Here is a 23605-nt window from a genome sequence, read left to right on the forward strand (position 1 = left end):
AGAGACAGACAGAGAGACTCAGAGACACAGACAGAGAGACTCAGAGACAGACAGAGAGACTCAGAGAGACTCAGAGAGACTCAGAGACACTCAGAGACAGACAGAGAGACTCAGAGACACAGACAGAGAGACTCAGAGACAGACAGAGAGACTCAGAGACAGAGAGACTCAGAGACACAGACAGAGAGACTCAGAGACAGACAGAGAGACTCAGAGACACTCAGAGAGTCTCAGAGAGACTCAGAGAGACTCAGAGACACTCAGAGAGACTCAGAGAGACTCAGAGAGACTCAGAGAGACTCAGAGAGACTCAGAGAGACTCAGAGAGACTCAGAGAGACTCAGAGACAGAGAGACTCAGAGAGACTCAGAGACAGAGAGACTCAGAGACAGACAGAGAGACTCAGAGACAGACAGAGAGACTCAGAGACACTCAGAGAGACTCAGAGACACTCAGAGACAGACAGAGAGACTCAGAGACAGACAGAGAGACTCAGAGACAGACAGAGAGACTCAGAGACAGACAGAGAGACTCAGAGACAGACAGAGAGACTCAGAGAGACTCAGAGACAGACAGAGAGACTCAGAGACACTCAGAGACACAGAGACAGACAGAGACACTCAGAGAGACTCAGAGACAGACAGAGAGACTCAGAGACACTCAGAGAGACTCAGAGAGACTCAGAGAGACTCAGAGACAGACAGAGAGACTCAGAGACAGACAGAGAGACTCAGAGAGAGACAGAGAGACTCAGAGAGACTCAGAGACAGACAGAGAGAGTCAGAGAGACTCAGAGAGACTCAGAGACAGACAGAGAGACTCAGAGACACTCAGAGAGACTCAGAGAGACTCAGAGACAGACAGAGACACTCAGAGAGACTCAGAGACAGACAGAGAGACTCAGAGACACTCAGAGAGACTCAGAGAGACTCAGAGACAGACAGAGACACTCAGAGAGACTCAGAGACAGACAGAGAGACTCAGAGAGACTCAGAGAGACTCAGAGAGACTCAGAGAGACTCAGAGAGACTCAGAGAGACTCAGAGACAGACAGAGAGACTCAGAGACAGACAGAGAGACTCAGAGAGACTCAGAGACACTCAGAGAGACTCAGAGACAGACAGAGAGAGTCAGAGACAGACAGAGAGACTCAGAGAGACTCAGAGACAGAGAGACTCAGAGGCACTCAGAGACAGAGGCACTCAGAGACACTCAGAGACACTCAGAGAGACTCAGAGAGACTCAGAGAGACTCAGAGAGACTCAGAGAGACTCAGAGACAGACAGAGAGACTCAGAGACAGACAGAGAGACTCAGAGACACTCAGAGACACTCAGAGACAGACAGAGAGACTCAGAGACACAGACAGAGAGACTCAGAGACAGAGAGACTCAGAGAGACTCAGAGAGACTCAGAGAGACTCAGAGACACTCAGAGACACTCAGAGACAGACAGAGACACTCAGAGACACTCAGAGACAGACAGAGAGACTCAGAGACACTCAGAGACAGACAGAGAGACTCAGAGAGACTCAGAGAGACTCAGAGACACTCAGAGACACTCAGAGACAGACAGAGACACTCAGAGACACTCAGAGACAGACAGAGAGACTCAGAGAGACTCAGAGAGACTCAGAGACAGACAGAGAGACTCAGAGACAGACAGAGAGACTCAGAGACAGACAGAGAGACTCAGAGACAGACAGAGAGACTCAGAGACAGACAGAGAGACTCAGAGACAGACAGAGAGACTCAGAGACAGACAGAGAGACTCAGAGACACAGACAGAGAGACTCAGAGACAGAGAGACTCAGAGAGACTCAGAGAGACTCAGAGAGACTCAGAGAGACTCAGAGACACTCAGAGACACTCAGAGACAGACAGAGAGACTCAGAGACACTCAGAGACACTCAGAGACACTCAGAGAGACTCAGAGACACTCCGAGAGACTCAGAGAGACTCAGAGACAGACAGAGAGACTCAGAGAGACTCAGAGAGACTCAGAGAGACTCAGAGAGACTCAGAGAGACTCAGAGAGACTCAGAGACAGACAGAGACAGACAGAGAGACTCAGAGAGACTCAGAGAGACTCAGAGAGACTCAGAGAGACTCAGAGAGACTCAGAGAGACTCAGAGAGACTCAGAGAGACTCAGAGAGATTCAGAGAGACTCAGAGAGACTCCGAGAGACTCCGAGAGACTCCGAGACAGACAGAGAGACTCAGAGAGACTCAGAGAGACTCAGAGAGACTCAGAGAGACTCAGAGAGACTCAGAGACAGACAGAGAGACTCAGAGAGACTCAGAGAGACTCAGAGACAGACAGAGAGACTCAGAGAGACTCAGAGAGACTCAGAGAGACTCAGAGAGACTCAGAGAGACTCAGAGACAGACAGAGACAGACAGAGAGACTCAGAGAGACTCAGAGAGACTCAGAGAGACTCAGAGAGACTCAGAGAGACTCAGAGAGACTCAGAGAGACTCAGAGAGATTCAGAGAGACTCAGAGAGACTCAGAGAGACTCCGAGAGACTCCGAGAGACTCCGAGACAGACAGAGAGACTCAGAGAGACTCAGAGAGACTCAGAGCGACTCAGAGAGACTCAGAGACACTCAGAGACACTCAGAGACACTCAGAGACAGACAGAGACAGACAGAGACAGACAGAGAGACTCAGAGAGACTCAGAGAGACTCAGAGCGACTCAGAGAGACTCAGAGACACTCAGAGACACTCAGAGACACTCAGAGACACTCAGAGAGACTCAGAGACAGAGAGACTCAGAGACAGACAGAGAGACTCAGAGACACTCAGAGAGACTCAGAGACAGAGAGACTCAGAGACAGACAGAGAGACTCAGAGACACAGACAGAGAGACTCAGAGACAGAGAGACTCAGAGACAGACAGAAAGACTCAGAGACACTCAGAGAGACTCAGAGACACTCAGAGACAGAGAGACTCAGAGACAGACAGAGAGACTCAGAGACAGACAGAGAGGCTCAGAGAGACTCAGAGACAGAGAGACTCAGAGACAGAGACAGAGAGACTCAGAGACAGACAGAGAGACTCAGAGACAGACAGAGAGACTCAGAGACAGACAGAGAGACTCAGAGAGACTCAGAGACAGACAGAGACACTCAGAGACACTCAGAGACAGACAGAGAGACTCAGAGAGACTCAGAGACACTCAGAGAGACTCAGAGACAGACAGAGAGACTCAGAGAGACTCAGAGAGACTCAGAGAGACTCAGAGAGACTCAGAGAGACTCAGAGAGACTCAGAGAGACTCAGAGAGACTCAGAGACACTCAGACAGAGACAGAGAGACTCAGAGACACTCAGAGAGACTCAGAGACAGAGAGACTCAGAGACAGACAGAGAGACTCAGAGAGACTCAGAGAGACTCAGAGAGACTCAGAGAGACTCAGAGAGACTCAGAGACACTCAGAGACACTCAGAGACACTCAGAGACACTCAGAGACACTCAGAGACACTCAGAGACAGACAGAGACACTCAGAGAGACTCAGAGAGACTCAGAGAGACTCAGAGACAGACAGAGAGACTCAGAGAGACTCAGAGACAGACAGAGACACTCAGAGAGACTCAGAGAGACTCAGAGACACTCAGAGAGACTCAGAGAGACTCAGAGACACTCAGAGAGACTCAGAGAGACTCAGAGACACTCAGAGAGACTCAGAGAGACTCAGAGACACTCAGAGACACTCAGAGAGACTCAGAGAGACTCAGAGAGACTCAGAGACACTCAGAGAGACTCAGAGACAGACAGAGAGACTCAGAGACAGACAGAGAGACTCAGAGACAGAGACACTCAGAGAGACTCAGAGACAGACAGAGAGACTCAGAGACAGACAGAGAGACTCAGAGACACTCAGAGAGACTCAGAGACAGAGAGACTCAGAGACAGACAGAGAGACTCAGAGACACAGACAGAGAGACTCAGAGACAGAGAGACTCAGAGACAGACAGAGAGACTCAGAGACACTCAGAGACACTCAGAGAGACTGAGAGACACTCAGAGACACTCAGAGACACTCAGAGACAGAGAGACTCAGAGACAGACAGAGAGACTCAGAGACAGACAGAGAGAATCAGAGAGACAGAGAGACTCAGAGAGACTCAGAGAGACTCAGAGAGACTCAGAGACAGACAGAGAGACTCAGAGACAGAGACACTCAGAGAGACTCAGAGACAGACAGAGAGACTCAGAGACAGACAGAGACAGACAGAGACAGACAGAGACAGACAGAGAGACTCAGAGACACTCAGAGAGACTCAGAGACAGAGAGACTCAGAGACAGACAGAGAGACTCAGAGACACAGACAGAGAGACTCAGAGACAGACAGAGAGAATCAGAGAGACAGAGAGACTCAGAGAGACTCAGAGAGACTCAGAGACAGAGAGACTCAGAGACAGACAGAGAGACTCAGAGACACAGACAGAGAGACTCAGAGACAGACAGAGAGAATCAGAGAGACAGAGAGACTCAGAGAGACTCAGAGAGACTCAGAGAGACTCAGAGAGACTCAGAGAGACTCAGAGAGACTCAGAGACACTCAGAGACACTCAGAGACAGACAGAGAGACTCAGAGAGACTCAGAGAGACTCAGAGAGACTCAGAGAGACTCAGAGAGACTCAGAGAGACTCAGAGAGACTCCGAGAGACTCCGAGAGACTCCGAGACAGACAGAGAGACTCAGAGAGACTCAGAGAGACTCAGAGAGACTCAGAGAGACTCAGAGACAGACAGAGAGACTCAGAGAGACTCAGAGAGACTCAGAGACAGACAGAGAGACTCAGAGAGACTCAGAGAGACTCAGAGAGACTCAGAGAGACTCAGAGACAGACAGAGACAGACAGAGAGACTCAGAGAGACTCAGAGAGACTCAGAGAGACTCAGAGAGACTCAGAGAGACTCAGAGAGACTCAGAGAGACTCAGAGAGACTCAGAGAGACTCAGAGAGACTCAGAGAGACTCAGAGAGATTCAGAGAGACTCAGAGAGACTCAGAGAGACTCCGAGAGACTCCGAGAGACTCCGAGACAGACAGAGAGACTCAGAGAGACTCAGAGAGACTCAGAGCGACTCAGAGAGACTCAGAGACACTCAGAGACACTCAGAGACAGACAGAGACAGACAGAGACAGACAGAGAGACTCAGAGAGACTCAGAGAGACTCAGAGCGACTCAGAGAGACTCAGAGACACTCAGAGACACTCAGAGACACTCAGAGACACTCAGAGAGACTCAGAGACAGAGAGACTCAGAGACAGACAGAGAGACTCAGAGACACTCAGAGAGACTCAGAGACAGAGAGACTCAGAGACAGACAGAGAGACTCAGAGACACAGACAGAGAGACTCAGAGACAGAGAGACTCAGAGACAGACAGAAAGACTCAGAGACACTCAGAGAGACTCAGAGACACTCAGAGACAGAGAGACTCAGAGACAGACAGAGAGACTCAGAGACAGACAGAGAGGCTCAGAGAGACTCAGAGACAGAGAGACTCAGAGACAGAGACAGAGAGACTCAGAGACAGACAGAGAGACTCAGAGACAGACAGAGAGACTCAGAGACACTCAGAGAGACTCAGAGAGACTCAGAGAGACTCAGAGACAGACAGAGAGACTCAGAGAGACTCAGAGACAGACAGAGAGACTCAGAGACAGACAGAGAGACTCAGAGACAGACAGAGAGACTCAGAGAGACTCAGAGACAGACAGAGACAGACAGAGACACTCAGAGACACTCAGAGACAGACAGAGAGACTCAGAGAGACTCAGAGACACTCAGAGAGACTCAGAGACAGACAGAGAGACTCAGAGAGACTCAGAGAGACTCAGAGAGACTCAGAGAGACTCAGAGAGACTCAGAGAGACTCAGAGACACTCAGAGAGACTCAGACAGAGACAGAGAGACTCAGAGACACTCAGAGAGACTCAGAGACAGAGAGACTCAGAGACAGACAGAGAGACTCAGAGAGACTCAGAGAGACTCAGAGAGACTCAGAGAGACTCAGAGAGACTCAGAGACACTCAGAGACACTCAGAGACACTCAGAGACACTCAGAGACACTCAGAGACACTCAGAGACACTCAGAGACACTCAGAGACAGACAGAGACAGACAGAGACACTCAGAGAGACTCAGAGAGACTCAGAGAGACTCAGAGACAGACAGAGAGACTCAGAGAGACTCAGAGACAGACAGAGACACTCAGAGAGACTCAGAGAGACTCAGAGACACTCAGAGAGACTCAGAGAGACTCAGAGACACTCAGAGAGACTCAGAGAGACTCAGAGAGACTCAGAGAGACTCAGAGAGACTCAGAGACACTCAGAGACACTCAGAGACACTCAGAGAGACTCAGAGAGACTCAGAGACACTCAGAGAGACTCAGAGACAGACAGAGAGACTCAGAGACAGACAGAGAGACTCAGAGACACTCAGAGAGACTCAGAGACAGAGAGACTCAGAGACAGACAGAGAGACTCAGAGACACAGACAGAGAGACTCAGAGACAGAGAGACTCAGAGACAGACAGAGAGACTCAGAGACACTCAGAGACACTCAGAGAGACTGAGAGACACTCAGAGACACTCAGAGACACTCAGAGACAGAGAGACTCAGAGACAGACAGAGAGACTCAGAGACAGACAGAGAGAATCAGAGAGACAGAGAGACTCAGAGAGACTCAGAGAGACTCAGAGAGACTCAGAGACAGACAGAGAGACTCAGAGACAGAGACACTCAGAGAGACTCAGAGACAGACAGAGAGACTCAGAGACAGACAGAGACAGACAGAGACAGACAGAGACAGACAGAGAGACTCAGAGACACTCAGAGAGACTCAGAGACAGAGAGACTCAGAGACAGACAGAGAGACTCAGAGACACAGACAGAGAGACTCAGAGACAGACAGAGAGAATCAGAGAGACAGAGAGACTCAGAGAGACTCAGAGAGACTCAGAGACAGAGAGACTCAGAGACAGACAGAGAGACTCAGAGACACAGACAGAGAGACTCAGAGACAGACAGAGAGAATCAGAGAGACAGAGAGACTCAGAGAGACTCAGAGAGACTCAGAGAGACTCAGAGAGACTCAGAGAGACTCAGAGACACTCAGAGACACTCAGAGACACTCAGAGACAGACAGAGAGACTCAGAGAGACTCAGAGAGACTCAGAGAGACTCAGAGAGACTCAGAGAGACTCAGAGAGACTCAGAGACAGACAGAGACACTCAGAGACAGACAGAGAGACTCAGAGACAGACAGAGAGACTCAGAGACAGACAGAGAGACTCAGAGACACAGACAGAGAGACTCAGAGACAGACAGAGAGACTCAGAGACAGACAGAGAGACTCAGAGACACAGACAGAGAGACTCAGAGACAGACAGAGAGACTCAGAGACAGACAGAGACACTCAGAGACAGACAGAGAGACTCAGAGACACTCAGAGACACTCAGAGAGACTCAGAGACACTCAGAGAGACTCGGAGACACTCGGAGACACTCAGAGACACTCAGAGACACTCAGAGACACTCAGAGAGACTCGGAGACACTCGGAGACACTCAGAGACACTCAGAGACACTCAGAGACACTCAGAGACACTCAGAGACACTCAGAGACACTCAGAGACAGACAGAGACAGACAGAGACAGACAGAGAGACTCAGAGACAGACAGAGAGACTCAGAGACACTCAGAGACACTCAGAGACACTCAGAGACACTCAGAGACAGACAGAGAGACTCAGAGACACTCAGAGACACTCAGAGACACTCAGAGACAGACAGAGAGACTCAGAGACACTCAGAGACACTCAGAGACACTCAGAGACACTCAGAGACACTCAGAGACACTCAGAGACACTCAGAGACACTCAGAGACACTCAGAGACAGACAGAGACAGACAGAGACAGACAGAGAGACTCAGAGACAGACAGAGAGACTCAGAGACACTCAGAGACACTCAGAGACACTCAGAGACACTCAGAGACACTCAGAGACACTCAGAGACACTCAGAGACACTCAGAGACACTCAGAGACACTCAGAGACACTCAGAGACACTCAGAGACACTCAGAGACACTCAGAGACACTCAGAGACACTCAGAGACACTCAGAGACAGACAGAGACAGACAGAGACACTCAGAGAGACTCAGAGACAGACAGAGACACTCAGAGACACTCAGAGAGACTCAGAGAGACTCAGAGAGACTCAGAGAGACTCAGAGACAGACAGAGAGACTCAGAGACAGACAGAGAGACTCAGAGACAGAGACACTCAGAGAGACTCAGAGACAGACAGAGAGACTCAGAGACACAGACAGAGAGACTCAGAGACAGACAGAGAGACTCAGAGACAGAGAGACTCAGAGACAGACAGAGAGACTCAGAGACAGACAGAGAGACTCAGAGACACTCAGAGAGACTCAGAGAGACTCAGAGACAGACAGAGAGACTCAGAGACACTCAGAGACAGACAGAGAGACTCAGAGACACTCAGAGACACTCAGAGAGACTGAGAGACACTCAGAGACACTCAGAGACAGACAGAGAGACTCAGAGACACTCAGAGACACTCAGAGAGACTGAGAGACACTCAGAGACACTCAGAGACACTCAGAGACACTCAGAGACAGACAGAGAGACTCAGAGACACTCAGAGACAGACAGAGAGACTCAGAGACACTCAGAGACACTCAGAGACACTCAGAGACAGAGAGATGCAGAGACAGACAGAGAGACGCAGAGAGACTCAGAGAGACTCAGAGAGACTCAGAGACAGAGAGACTCAGAGACAGAGAGACTCAGAGACAGAGAGACTCAGAGACAGAGAGACTCAGAGACAGAGAGACTCAGAGACACTCAGAGAGACTCAGAGAGACTCAGAGAGACTCAGAGACAGACAGAGAGACTCAGAGACACTCAGAGAGACGCAGAGAGACTCAGAGACACTCAGAGACAGAGAGATGCAGAGACAGACAGAGAGACTCAGAGAGACTCAGAGAGACTCAGAGAGACTCAGAGAGACTCAGAGAGACTCAGAGACAGAGAGACTCAGAGACAGAGAGACTCAGAGACAGAGAGACTCAGAGACAGAGAGACTCAGAGACACTCAGAGAGACTCAGAGAGACTCAGAGAGACTCAGAGAGACTCAGAGAGACTCAGAGAGACTCAGAGAGACTCAGAGAGACTCAGAGAGACTCAGAGAGACTCAGAGACAGGCAGAGAGACTCAGAGAGACTCAGAGAGACTCAGAGAGACTCAGAGACACTCAGAGACACTCAGAGACACTCAGAGACACTCAGAGACACTCAGAGACACTCAGAGACACTCAGAGACACTCAGAGACACTCAGAGACAGAGAGACTCAGAGACAGACAGATAGACTCAGAGACACTCAGAGACAGAGAGACTCAGAGAGACTCAGAGACAGACAGAGAGACTCAGAGAGACTCAGAGACAGACAGAGAGACTCAGAGACAGACAGAGAGACTCAGAGACACTCAGAGAGACTCAGAGACAGAAAGACTCAGAGACAGACAGAGAGACTCAGAGACACAGACAGAGAGACTCAGAGACAGAGAGACTCAGAGACAGACAGAGAGACTCAGAGACACTCAGAGAGACTCAGAGACAGAGAGACTCAGAGACAGACAGATAGACTCAGAGACACTCAGAGACAGAGAGACTCAGAGAGACTCAGAGACAGACAGAGAGACTCAGAGAGACTCAGAGACAGACAGAGAGACTCAGAGAGACTCAGAGACACTCAGAGACACTCAGAGACAGAGAGACTCAGAGACAGACAGAGAGACTCAGAGACACTCAGAGAGACTCAGAGAGACACAGAGAGACTCAGAGACACTCAGAGACACTCAGAGACAGACAGAGACAGACAGAGACAGACAGAGAGACGCAGAGAGACTCAGAGACAGACAGAGAGACTCAGAGAGACTCAGAGAGACACTCAGAGACACTCAGAGACACTCAGAGACACTCAGAGAGACTCAGACAGAGACAGAGAGACTCAGAGACACTCAGAGACAGAGAGACTCAGAGACAGACAGAGAGACTCAGAGAGACTCAGAGAGACTCAGAGAGACTCAGAGAGACTCAGAGAGACTCAGAGACACTCAGAGACACTCAGAGACAGACAGAGAGACTCAGAGACAGACAGAGAGACTCAGAGACAGACAGAGAGACTCAGAGACAGACAGAGAGACTCAGAGACACTCAGAGAGACTCAGAGACAGAGAGACAGACAGAGAGACTCAGAGACACAGACAGAGAGACTCAGAGACAGACAGAGAGACTCAGAGACAGACAGAGAGACTCAGAGAGACTCACAGACAGAGAGACTCAGAGACAGAGACACTCAGAGACAGACAGAGAGACTCAGAGACAGAGAGACTCAGAGACAGACAGAGAGACTCAGAGAGACTCACAGACAGAGAGACTCAGAGACAGACAGAGAGACTCAGAGACAGACAGAGAGAGACAGAGAGACTCAGAGACAGACAGAGAGACTCAGAGACAGACAGAGAGACTCAGAGACACTCAGAGACACTCAGAGACAGACAGAGAGACTCAGAGAGACTCAGAGAGACTCAGAGACAGAGAGACTCAGAGACACTCAGAGAGACTCAGAGACAGACAGAGAGACTCAGAGACAGACAGAGAGACTCAGAGACAGACAGAGAGACTCAGAGACACTCAGAGACAGAGAGACTCAGAGACAGAGAGACTCAGAGACAGACAGAGAGACTCAGAGACACTCAGAGACACTCAGAGAGACTCAGAGAGACTCAGAGACACTCAGAGACAGAGAGACTCAGAGACACTCAGAGACAGAGAGACTCAGAGACAGACAGAGAGACTCAGAGACACTCAGAGACACTCAGAGACACTCAGAGACACTCAGAGACAGACAGAGAGACTCAGAGACAGACAGAGAGACTCAGAGACAGACAGAGAGACTCAGAGAGACTCAGAGAGACTCAGAGACAGAGAGACTCAGAGACAGAGACAGAGAGACTCAGAGACACTCAGAGACAGAGAGACTCAGAGACAGAGAGACTCAGAGACAGACAGAGAGACTCAGAGACACTCAGAGAGACTCAGAGACAGAGAGACTCAGAGACAGACAGAGAGACTCAGAGACAGACAGAGAGACTCAGAGACAGACAGAGAGACTCAGAGACAGACAGAGAGACTCAGAGACAGACAGAGAGACTCAGAGACACTCAGAGACACTCAGAGACAGAGAGACTCAGAGACAGACAGAGAGACTCAGAGACACTCAGAGACACTCAGACAGAGACAGAGAGACTCAGAGAGACTCAGAGAGACTCAGAGAGACTCAGAGAGACTCAGAGACACTCAGAGACACTCAGAGAGACTCAGACAGAGACAGAGAGACTCAGAGAGACTCAGAGACAGACAGAGACAGACAGAGAGACTCAGAGACACTCAGAGACACTCAGAGAGACTCAGACAGAGACAGAGAGACTCAGAGAGACTCAGAGACACTCAGAAAGACTCAGAGACAGACAGAGAGACTCAGAGACACTCAGAGACACTCAGAGACACTCAGAAAGACTCAGAGACAGACAGAGAGACTCAGAGACAGACAGAGAGACTCAGAGACAGACAGAGAGACTCAGAGAGACTCAGAGACACTCAGAGAGACTCAGAGACAGAGAGACTCAGAGAGACTCAGAGACAGACAGAGAGACTCAGAGAGACTCAGAGACAGACAGAGAGACTCAGAGAGACTCAGAGACAGAGAGACTCAGAGGCACTCAGAGACAGAGGCACTCAGAGACAGAGAGACTCAGAGACAGAGAGACTCAGAGAGACACTCAGAGACACTCAGAGACAGAGAGACTCAGAGACAGAGAGACTCAGAGACAGAGAGACTCAGAGACAGAGAGACTCAGAGACACTCAGAGACAGAGAGACTCAGAGACACTCAGAGAGACTCAGAGACAGAGAGACTCAGAGACACTCAGAGACAGACAGAGAGACTCAGAGAGACTCAGAGAGACTCAGAGACAGACAGAGAGACTCAGAGACAGACAGAGAGACTCAGAGACAGAGACACTCAGAGAGACTCAGAGACACTCAGAGACAGACAGAGAGACTCAGAGACAGAGACACTCAGAGAGACTCAGAGACAGACAGAGAGACTCAGAGACACTCAGAGAGACTCAGAGAGACTCAGAGAGACTCAGAGAGACACTCAGAGAGACTCAGAGAGACTCAGAGAGACTCAGAGAGACTCAGAGAGACTCAGAGAGACTCAGAGAGACTCAGAGAGACTCAGAGACAGACAGAGAGACTCAGAGACACTCAGAGAGACTCAGAGAGACTCAGAGAGACTCAGAGAGACTCAGAGAGACTCAGAGAGACTCAGAGAGACTCAGAGAGACTCAGAGAGACTCAGAGAGACTCAGAGAGACTCAGAGAGACTCAGAGACAGACAGAGAGACTCAGAGACAGACAGAGAGACTCAGAGAGACTCAGAGACAGAGAGACTCAGAGGCACTCAGAGACAGAGGCACTCAGAGACAGAGAGACTCAGAGACAGAGAGACTCAGAGACAGAGAGACTCAGAGACACTCAGAGACACTCAGAGACAGAGAGACTCAGAGAGACTCAGAGAGACTCAGAGACACTCAGAGAGACTCAGAGAGACTCAGAGAGACTCAGAGAGACTCAGAGAGACTCAGAGAGACTCAGAGAGACTCAGAGAGACTCAGAGAGACTCAGAGAGACTCAGAGAGACTCAGAGAGACTCAGAGACAGACAGAGAGACTCAGAGACAGACAGAGAGACTCAGAGAGACTCAGAGACAGAGAGACTCAGAGACACTCAGAGACAGAGAGACTCAGAGACACTCAGAGAGACTCAGAGACAGACAGAGAGACTCAGAGACAGAGAGACTCAGAGACACTCAGAGAGACTCAGAGACACTCAGAGACAGAGAGACTCAGAGACACTCAGAGACACTCAGAGAGACTCAGAGAGACTCAGAGAGACTCAGAGAGACTCAGAGAGACTCAGAGAGACTCAGAGACACTCAGAGAGACTCAGAGACAGACAGAGAGACTCAGAGACAGACAGAGAGACTCAGAGAGACTCAGAGACAGAGAGACTCAGAGGCACTCAGAGACAGAGGCACTCAGAGACAGAGAGACTCAGAGACAGAGAGACTCAGAGACACTCAGAGAGACTCAGAGACACTCAGAGACAGAGAGACTCAGAGACAGAGAGACTCAGAGACAGAGAGAGAGACTCAGAGACACAGACAGAGAGACTCAGAGAGACTCAGAGACAGAGAGACTCAGAGACAGAGAGACTCAGAGACAGACAGAGAGACTCAGAGACAGACAGAGAGACTCAGAGAGACTCAGAGACACTCAGAGAGACTCAGAGAGACTCAGAGACACTCAGAGAGACTCAGAGACAGACAGAGAGACTCAGAGACAGACAGAGAGACTCAGAGAGACTCAGAGACAGAGAGACTCAGAGGCACTCAGAGACAGAGGCACTCAGAGACAGAGAGACTCAGAGACAGAGAGACTCAGAGAGACTCAGAGACAGACAGAGAGACTCAGAGAGACTCAGAGACACTCAGAGACAGACAGAGAGACTCAGAGACAGACAGAGAGACTCAGAGACAGACAGAGAGACTCAGAGAGACTCAGAGACACTCAGAGACACTCAGAGACACTCAGAGACACTCAGAGACAGACAGAGAGACTCAGAGACAGACAGAGAGACTCAGAGACAGACAGAGAGACTCAGAGACACTCAGAGAGACTCAGAGACACTCAGAGAGACTCAGAGACACTCAGAGACAGACAGAGAGACTCAGAGACACTCAGAGAGACTCAGAGACAGACAGAGAGACTCAGAGACACTCAGAGACAGAGAGACTCAGAGACAGAGAGACTCAGAGACAGACAGAGAGACTCAGAGACAGACAGAGAGACTCAGAGACAGACAGAGAGACTCAGAGACACTCAGAGAGACTCAGAGACACTCAGAGACACTCAGAGACACTCAGAGACACTCAGAGACAGACAGAGAGACTCAGAGACACTCAGAGACAGACAGAGAGACTCAGAGACAGACAGAGAGACTCAGAGACAGACAGAGAGACTCAGAGACAGACAGAGAGACTCAGAGACAGACAGAGAGACTCAGAGACACTCAGAGAGACTCAGAGACAGAGAGAGAGACTCAGAGACAGACAGAGAGACTCAGAGACACTCAGAGAGACTCAGAGACAGAGAGACTCAGAGACAGACAGAGAGACTCAGAGACACTCACAGACAGAGAGACTCAGAGACAGACAGAGAGACTCAGAGAGACTCAGAGACAGACAGAGAGACTCAGAGAGACTCAGAGACAGAGAGACTCAGAGACAGACAGAGAGACTCAGAGACAGACAGAGAGACTCAGAGACACTCAGAGAGACTCAGAGAGACTCAGAGACAGACAGAGAGACTCAGAGACACTCAGAGAGACTCAGAGACAGAGAGACTCAGAGACAGACAGAGAGACTCAGAGAGACTCAGAGACACTCAGAGACAGACAGAGAGACTCAGAGACACTCAGAGACACTCAGAGACACTCAGAGACACTCAGAGACACTCAGACAGAGACAGAGAGACTCAGAGACAGAGAGACTCAGAGACAGACAGAGAGACTCAGAGAGACAGAGAGACTCAGAGACACTCAGAGACAGACAGAGAGACTCAGAGAGACTCGGAGAGACTCGGAGACACTCGGAGAGACTCGGAGAGACTCGGAGACACTCGGAGACACTCGGAGACACTCGGAGACAGACAGAGAGACTCAGAGACACTCAGAGACACTCAGAGACACTCAGAGACACTCAGAGACACTCAGAGACACTCAGAGACACTCAGAGACAGACAGAGAGACTCAGAGACAGACAGAGAGACTCAGAGACAGACAGAGAGACTCAGAGACAGACAGAGAGACTCAGAGACACTCAGAGAGACTCAGAGACAGAGAGACTCAGAGACAGACAGAGAGACTCAGAGACACAGACAGAGAGACTCAGAGACAGACAGAGAGACTCAGAGAGACTCAGAGAGACTCAGAGACAGTCAGAGAGACTCAGAGACAGAGACAGAGAGACTCAGAGACACTCAGAGAGACTCAGAGAGACTCAGAGAGACTCAGAGACAGACAGAGAGACTCAGAGACAGACAGAGAGACTCAGAGAGACTCAGAGACAGAGAGACTCAGAGGCACTCAGAGACAGAGGCACTCAGAGACAGAGAGACTCAGAGACAGAGAGACTCAGAGAGACTCAGAGAGACTCAGAGACACTCAGAGACAGAGAGACTCAGAGACAGAGAGACTCAGAGACAGAGAGACTCAGAGACACTCAGAGACAGAGAGACTCAGAGACACTCAGAGAGACTCAGAGACAGACAGAGAGACTCAGAGACACTCAGAGAGACTCAGAGACAGAGAGACTCAGAGACACTCAGAGACAGACAGAGAGACTCAGAGACAGACAGAGAGACTCAGAGACAGACAGAGAGACTCAGAGACAGACAGAGAGACTCAGAGACAGACAGAGAGACTCAGAGACACTCAGAGACACTCAGAGAGACTCAGAGAGACTCAGAGAGACTCAGAGAGACTCAGAGAGACTCAGAGAGACTCAGAGAGACTCAGAGACAGACAGAGAGACTCAGAGACAGACAGAGAGACTCAGAGAGACTCAGAGACACTCAGAGAGACTCAGAGACAGACAGAGAGACTCAGAGACAGACAGAGAGACTCAGAGAGACTCAGAGACAGAGAGACTCAGAGGCACTCAGAGACAGAGGCACTCAGAGACAGAGGCACTCAGAGACAGAGAGACTCAGAGACAGAGAGACTCAGAGACAGAGAGACTCAGAGACAGAGAGACTCAGAGACAGAGAGACTCAGAGACAGAGAGACTCAGAGACAGAGAGACTCAGAGACAGAGAGACTCAGAGACAGAGAGACTCAGAGACACTCAGAGAGACTCAGAGACACTCAGAGAGACTCAGAGACAGACAGAGAGACTCAGAGAGACTCAGAGAGACTCAGAGAGACTCAGAGACACTCAGAGACACTCAGAGACACTCAGAGACACTCAGAGACACTCAGAGAGACTCAGAGACAGAGAGACTCAGAGACAGAGAGACTCAGAGACAGAGAGACTCAGAGACAGAGAGACTCAGAGACACTCAGAGACAGAGAGACTCAGAGACACTCAGAGAGACTCAGAGACAGACAGAGAGACTCAGAGACACTCAGAGAGACTCAGAGACAGAGAGACTCAGAGACACTCAGAGACAGACAGAGAGACTCAGAGAGACTCAGAGAGACTCAGAGACACTCAGAGACAGACAGAGAGACTCAGAGACACAGACAGAGAGACTCAGAGACAGACAGAGAGACTCAGAGACACTCAGAGAGACTCAGAGAGACTCAGAGAGACTCAGAGAGACTCAGAGAGACTCAGAGAGACTCAGAGACACTCAGAGACAGACAGAGAGACTCAGAGACACAGACAGAGAGACTCAGAGACAGACAGAGAGACTCAGAGACACTCAGAGAGACTCAGAGAGACTCAGAGAGACTCAGAGAGACTCAGAGACACTCAGAGACAGACAGAGAGACTCAGAGACACAGACAGAGAGACTCAGAGACAGACAGAGAGACTCAGAGAGACTCAGAGAGACTCAGAGACACTCAGAGACAGACAGAGAGACTCAGAGACACAGACAGAGAGACTCAGAGACAGACAGAGAGACTCAGAGACAGAGAGACTCAGAGACACAGACAGAGAGACTCAGAGACAGACAGAGAGACTCAGAGACACTCAGAGAGTCTCAGAGAGACTCAGAGAGACTCAGAGACACTCAGAGAGACTCAGAGAGACTCAGAGAGACTCAGAGAGACTCAGAGAGACTCAGAGAGACTCAGAGAGACTCAGAGAGACTCAGAGACAGAGAGACTCAGAGAGACTCAGAGACAGAGAGACTCAGAGACAGACAGAGAGACTCAGAGACAGACAGAGAGACTCAGAGACACTCAGAGAGACTCAGAGACACTCAGAGACAGACAGAGAGACTCAGAGACAGACAGAGAGACTCAGAGACAGACAGAGAGACTCAGAGACAGACAGAGAGACTCAGAGACAGACAGAGAGACTCAGAGAGACTCAGAGACAGACAGAGAGACTCAGAGACACTCAGAGACACAGAGACAGACAGAGACACTCAGAGAGACTCAGAGACAGACAGAGAGACTCAGAGACACTCAGAGAGACTCAGAGAGACTCAGAGAGACTCAGAGACAGACAGAGAGACTCAGAGACAGACAGAGAGACTCAGAGAGAGACAGAGAGACTCAGAGAGACTCAGAGAGACTCAGAGACAGACAGAGAGAGTCAGAGAGACTCAGAGAGACTCAGAGACAGACAGAGAGAGTCAGAGAGACTCAGAGAGACTCAGAGACAGACAGAGAGACTCAGAGACACTCAGAGAGACTCAGAGAGACTCAGAGACAGACAGAGACACTCAGAGAGACTCAGAGACAGACAGAGAGACTCAGAGACACTCAGAGAGACTCAGAGAGACTCAGAGACAGACAGAGACACTCAGAGAGACTCAGAGACAGACAGAGAGACTCAGAGAGACTCAGAGAGACTCAGAGAGACTCAGAGAGACTCAGAGAGACTCAGAGACAGACAGAGAGACTCAGAGACAGACAGAGAGACTCAGAGAGACTCAGAGACACTCAGAGAGACTCAGAGACAGACAGAGAGAGTCAGAGACAGACAGAGAGACTCAGAGAGACTCAGAGACAGAGAGACTCAGAGGCACTCAGAGACAGAGGCACTCAGAGACACTCAGAGACACTCAGAGAGACTCAGAGAGACTCAGAGAGACTCAGAGAGACTCAGAGAGACTCAGAGAGACTCAGAGACAGACAGAGAGACTCAGAGACAGACAGAGAGACTCAGAGAGACTCAGAGACACTCAGAGAGACTCAGAGACAGACAGAGAGAGTCAGAGACAGACAGAGAGACTCAGAGAGACTCAGAGACAGAGAGACTCAGAGGCACTCAGAGACAGAGGCACTCAGAGACAGAGAGACTCAGAGACAGAGAGACTCAGAGACACTCAGAGACACTCAGAGACAGAGAGACTCAGAGACAGAGAGACTCAGAGACAGAGAGACTCAGAGACACTCAGAGAGACTCAGAGAGACTCAGAGACAGAGAGACTCAGAGACAGACAGAGAGACTCAGAGACACTCAGAGAGACTCAGAGACAGAGAGACTCAGAGACACTCAGAGACAGACAGAGAGACTCAGAGACAGACAGAGAGACTCAGAGACAGACAGAGAGACTCAGAGACAGACAGAGAGACTCAGAGACAGACAGAGAGACTCAGAGACAGACAGAGAGACTCAGAGACACTCAGAGAGACTCAGAGACACTCAGAGACACTCAGAGACACTCAGAGACACTCAGAGAGACTCAGAGAGACTCAGAGAGACTCAGAGAGACTCAGAGAGACTCAGAGACAGACAGAGAGACTCAGAGAGACTCAGAGACAGACAGAGAGACTCAGAGACACTCAGAGACACTCAGAGACACTCAGAGACACTCAGAGACACTCAGAGACACTCAGAGAGACTCAGAGAGACTCAGAGAGACTCAGAGAGACTCAGAGACAGACAGAGAGACTCAGAGACAGACAGAGAGACTCAGAGACACTCAGAGAGACTCAGAGACAGACAGAGAGACTCAGAGACAGACAGAGAGACTCAGAGAGACTCAGAGACAGAGAGACTCAGAGACAGAGAGACTCAGAGACACTCAGAGACACTCAGAGACAGAGAGACTCAGAGACAGAGAGACTCAGAGAGACTCAGAGACAGAGAGACTCAGAGACACTCAGAGACAGAGAGACTCAGAGACACTCAGAGAGACTCAGAGACACTCAGAGACACTCAGAGACAGAGAGACTCAGAGACACTCAGAGAGACTCAGAGAGACTCAGAGAGACTCAGAGAGACTCAGAGACACTCAGAGACACTCAGAGACACTCAGAGAGACTCAGAGAGACTCAGAGACACTCAGAGAGACTCAGAGACACTCAGAGACACTCAGAGAGACTCAGAGAGACTCAGAGACACTCAGAGAGACTCAGAGAGACTCAGAGAGACTCAGAGACAGACAGAGAGACTCAGAGAGACTCAGAGAGACTCAGAGACAGACAGAGAGACTCAGAGAGACTCAGAGACAGACAGAGAGACTCAGAGACAGACAGAGAGACTCAGAGACAGACAGAGAGACTCAGGGAGACTCAGAGACAGACAGAGACACTCAGAGAGACTCAGAGAGACTCAGAGAGACTGAGGGAGACTCAGAGACACTCAGAGACACTCAGAGACACTCAGAGACAGACAGAGACACTCAGAGAGACTCAGAGACACTCAGAGACAGACAGAGAGACTCAGAGAGACTCAGAGAGACTCAGAGAGACTCAGAGAGACTCAGAGAGACTCAGAGACAGACAGAGAGACTCAGAGACAGACAGAGAGACTCAGAGAGACTTAGAGACACTCAGAGACACTCAGAGACACTCAGAGACACTCAGAGACAGACAGAGACACTCAGAGAGACTCAGAGACACTCAGAGACACTCAGAGACACTCAGAGAGACTCAGAGAGACTCAGAGAGACTCAGAGAGACTCAGAGAGACTCAGAGAGACTCAGAGACAGACAGAGAGACTCAGAGACAGACAGAGAGACTCAGAGAGACTCAGAGACACTCAGAGAGACTCAGAGAGACTCAGAGACAGACAGAGAGAGTCAGAGACAGACAGAGAGACTCAGAGAGACTCAGAGACAGAGAGACTCAGAGGCACTCAGAGACAGAGGCACTCAGAGACACTCAGAGAGACTCAGAGAGACTCAGAGAGACTCAGAGAGACTCAGAGAGACTCAGAGAGACTCAGAGAGACTCAGAGACAGACAGAGAGACTCAGAGACAGACAGAGAGACTCAGAGAGACTCAGAGACACTCAGAGAGACTCAGAGACAGACAGAGAGAGTCAGAGACAGACAGAGAGACTCAGAGAGACTCAGAGACAGAGAGACTCAGAGACACTCAGAGACACTCAGAGACAGAGAGACTCAGAGACAGAGAGACTCAGAGACACTCAGAGACAGACAGAGAGACTCAGAGACAGACAGAGAGACTCAGAGACAGACAGAGAGACTCAGAGAGACTCAGAGACACTCAGAGACAGAGAGACTCAGAGACAGAGAGACTCAGAGACAGAGAGACTCAGAGACACTCAGAGAGACTCAGAGACACTCAGAGACACTCAGAGACAGACAGAGACACTCAGAGAGACTCAGAGACAGACAGAGAGACTCAGAGACACTCAGAGAGACTCAGAGACAGAGAGACTCAGAGACACTCAGAGACAGACAGAGAGACTCAGAGACAGACAGAGAGACTCAGAGACAGACAGAGAGACTCAGAGAGACTCAGAGACACTCAGAGACAGAGAGACTCAGAGACAGAGAGACTCAGAGACAGAGAGACTCAGAGACACTCAGAGAGACTCAGAGACACTCAGAGACACTCAGAGACACTCAGAGACAGACAGAGAGACTCAGAGAGACTCAGAGACAGACAGAGAGACTCAGAGACACTCAGAGACACTCAGAGAGACTCAGAGAGACTCAGAGAGACTCAGAGAGACTCAGAGAGACTCAGAGACAGACAGAGAGACTCAGAGACAGACAGAGAGACTCAGAGAGACTCAGAGACAGAGAGACTCAGAGACAGAGAGACTCAGAGACACTCAGAGACACTCAGAGACAGAGAGACTCAGAGAGACTCAGAGACAGAGAGACTCAGAGACACTCAGAGACAGAGAGACTCAGAGACACTCAGAGAGACTCAGAGACACTCAGAGAGACTCAGAGACACTCAGAGAGACTCAGAGACACTCAGAGACACTCAGAGAGACTCAGAGAGACTCAGAGACACTCAGAGAGACTCAGAGAGACTCAGAGACACTCAGAGAGACTCAGAGAGACTCAGAGAGACTCAGAGACAGACAGAGAGACTCAGAGAGACTCAGAGAGACTCAGAGACAGACAGAGAGACTCAGAGAGACTCAGAGACACTCAGAGACACTCAAGAGAGACTCAGAGACAGACAGAGAGACTCAGAGACACTCAGAGACAGACAGAGAGACTCAGAGAGACTTAGAGACACTCAGAGACACTCAGAGACACTCAGAGACACTCAGAGACACTCAGAGACAGACAGAGACACTCAGAGAGACTCAGAGACACTCAGAGACAGACAGAGAGACTCAGAGAGACTCAGAGAGACTCAGAGAGACTCAGAGAGACTCAGAGAGACTCAGAGACAGACAGAGAGACTCAGAGACAGACAGAGAGACTCAGAGAGACTTAGAGACACTCAGAGACACTCAGAGACACTCAGAGACACTCAGAGACAGACAGAGACACTCAGAGAGACTCAGAGACACTCAGAGACACTCAGAGAGACTCAGAGAGACTCAGAGAGACTCAGAGAGACTCAGAGAGACTCAGAGAGACTCAGAGACAGACAGAGAGACTCAGAGACAGACAGAGAGACTCAGAGAGACTCAGAGACACTCAGAGAGACTCAGAGACAGACAGAGAGAGTCAGAGACAGACAGAGAGACTCAGAGAGACTCAGAGACAGAGAGACTCAGAGGCACTCAGAGACAGAGGCACTCAGAGACACTCAGAGACACTCAGAGAGACTCAGAGAGACTCAGAGAGACTCAGAGAGACTCAGAGAGACTCAGAGAGACTCAGAGACAGACAGAGAGACTCAGAGACAGACAGAGAGACTCAGAGAGACTCAGAGACACTCAGAGAGACTCAGAGACAGACAGAGAGAGTCAGAGACAGACAGAGAGACTCAGAGAGACTCAGAGACAGAGAGACTCAGAGACACTCAGAGACACTCAGAGACAGAGAGACTCAGAGACAGAGAGACTCAGAGACACTCAGAGAGACTCAGAGACAGACAGAGAGACTCAGAGACACTCAGAGAGACTCAGAGACAGAGAGACTCAGAGACACTCAGAGACAGACAGAGAGACTCAGAGACAGACAGAGAGACTCAGAGACAGACAGAGAGACTCAGAGAGACTCAGAGACACTCAGAGACAGAGAGACTCAGAGACAGAGAGACTCAGAGACAGAGAGACTCAGAGACACTCAGAGAGACTCAGAGACACTCAGAGACACTCAGAGACAGACAGAGAGACTCAGAGAGACTCAGAGACAGACAGAGAGACTCAGAGACACTCAGAGACAGACAGAGAGACTCAGAGACAGACAGAGAGACTCAGAGAGACTCAGAGACAGAGAGACTCAGAGGCACTCAGAGACAGAGGCACTCAGAGACAGAGAGACTCAGAGACAGAGAGACTCAGAGACACTCAGAGACACTCAGAGACAGAGAGACTCAGAGAGACTCAGAGACAGAGAGACTCAGAGACACTCAGAGACAGAGAGACTCAGAGACACTCAGAGAGACTCAGAGACACTCAGAGAGACTCAGAGACACTCAGAGAGACTCAGAGACACTCAGAGACACTCAGAGAGACTCAGAGAGACTCAGAGACACTCAGAGAGACTCAGAGAGACTCAGAGAGACTCAGAGACACTCAGAGAGACTCAGAGAGACTCAGAGAGACTCAGAGACAGACAGAGAGACTCAGAGAGACTCAGAGAGACTCAGAGACAGACAGAGAGACTCAGAGAGACTCAGAGACAGACAGAGAGACTCAGAGACAGACAGAGAGACTCAGGGAGACTCAGAGACAGACAGAGACACTCAGAGACACTCAGAGAGACTCAGAGAGAGACAGAGAGACTCAGAGAGACTCAGAGACAGACAGAGACACTCAGAGAGACTCAGAGAGACTCAGAGACAGACAGAGAGACTCAGAGAGACTCAGAGACACTCAGAGACACTCAAGAGAGACTCAGAGACAGACAGAGAGACTCAGAGACACTCAGAGACAGACAGAGAGACTCAGAGAGACTTAGAGACACTCAGAGACACTCAGAGACACTCAGAGACACTCAGAGACACTCAGCTCTTCATCCATTGTAAAAGTAGCAGTGCAGAAACCAAAACTATCTTCAAACAAATTTGGTTCTAATTGCAACCCCATCAGACTCTGGCTGAATATCTTCAAATAGCTGCTTCGTTGTTTCAGCCTCTTCCTCGTCTTCAGGCACAACTGCTCTGCTTTAAAACTAAATTTTGGACTCGAGAGTCGGGCCGGTGAGAACGCAGCTCTTCTTTCTCTCTCAAAGCTTCTCCAAACTACTGGATGAGGAGGAGGCTGTTGTTGGCTGCAAAGAGCTGGGCTGAAAAATGGCAGATGCAGTTTAACCCTGATAAGTGCGAGGAGATTCATTTTGGTCGGACAAATTTGAATGCG

The sequence above is a fragment of the Scyliorhinus torazame genome, chromosome 1 (assembly GCF_047496885.1).
Source record: "Scyliorhinus torazame isolate Kashiwa2021f chromosome 1, sScyTor2.1, whole genome shotgun sequence".
NCBI lineage: Eukaryota > Metazoa > Chordata > Chondrichthyes > Carcharhiniformes > Scyliorhinidae > Scyliorhinus > Scyliorhinus torazame.